Source organism: Poecilia latipinna, unplaced genomic scaffold (genome assembly GCF_001443285.1).
Source record: "Poecilia latipinna isolate Pla-1442-1.1 unplaced genomic scaffold, P_latipinna-1.0 Scaffold1100, whole genome shotgun sequence".
Taxonomy (NCBI): Eukaryota; Metazoa; Chordata; class Actinopteri; order Cyprinodontiformes; family Poeciliidae; genus Poecilia; species Poecilia latipinna.
This window is the reverse complement of record NW_015113716.1, coordinates 1-806: the sequence shown is the minus strand read 5'-3', so window position 1 is coordinate 806 and position 806 is coordinate 1.

The following is an 806-nucleotide window of genomic DNA, read 5'->3' as shown; positions in this document are numbered from 1 at the left end:
CCCCGATGATTGACATGTAACAGCACCAGATCATTCCTATACATTCCAAGCCAACCTAATATCTAAAGAAGAAAAACAATAATAAATATATGAAAAGAAAATGTATAAAACTTTATACAAGTCCATGTGATGACATATATAAATAGATTTACATCAGGCACGATACCAGCCTCCTTTATACTTGTACTCATAAAAACAAGCTGAAATTGTTCTCCTGGATGTTTCAATTGTGCTGTGGTGCAAACTCAAAGGCACACTTAATACCTGGTGGTGTTGGTAAAACACCAATAAGCTATTTACTGATTCTCCGCAAAAAAAAAAAAAAAAAATAAAAGGGGGGCCCGAAAAATTTCGAAGTTTGGGGCAGGGGTTACCCANAAAAAAAAAAAAAAAATGAAGAGGGGGACCGACAATGTTCGTAGTTTGGAGCAGAGGTTACCCTAGAGTTTTTTCGTTGTCCGTCAAAGAAAAAAATAATTTCATTTCCAATTTGTAGTCATCAAATGAAACATTTAGTATTTCTCTGCAAGAACATTTTTGAAATCAGGTAACATTTCACCAAATGAAGTGATTAGAAGACGGCAGAACTCTGATCGTTTCCTGATCCCGCACTCACTTCTCTCGGCCCGCGGGAGAAAACCCCCGCAGGAGCCGATCAGCTGCACTAGACGCTCCAAAGCCTCTGGCCCGTTAAAGCGTCCAGATCAGAGATGATACTCTGACAGAAATTGTCCTTAGTATGATTAATAGTGAGCTCCGCGATGTTCTCTGTGCAAGTTGAAAAGTGTCAGCTGCGCTTTATCACA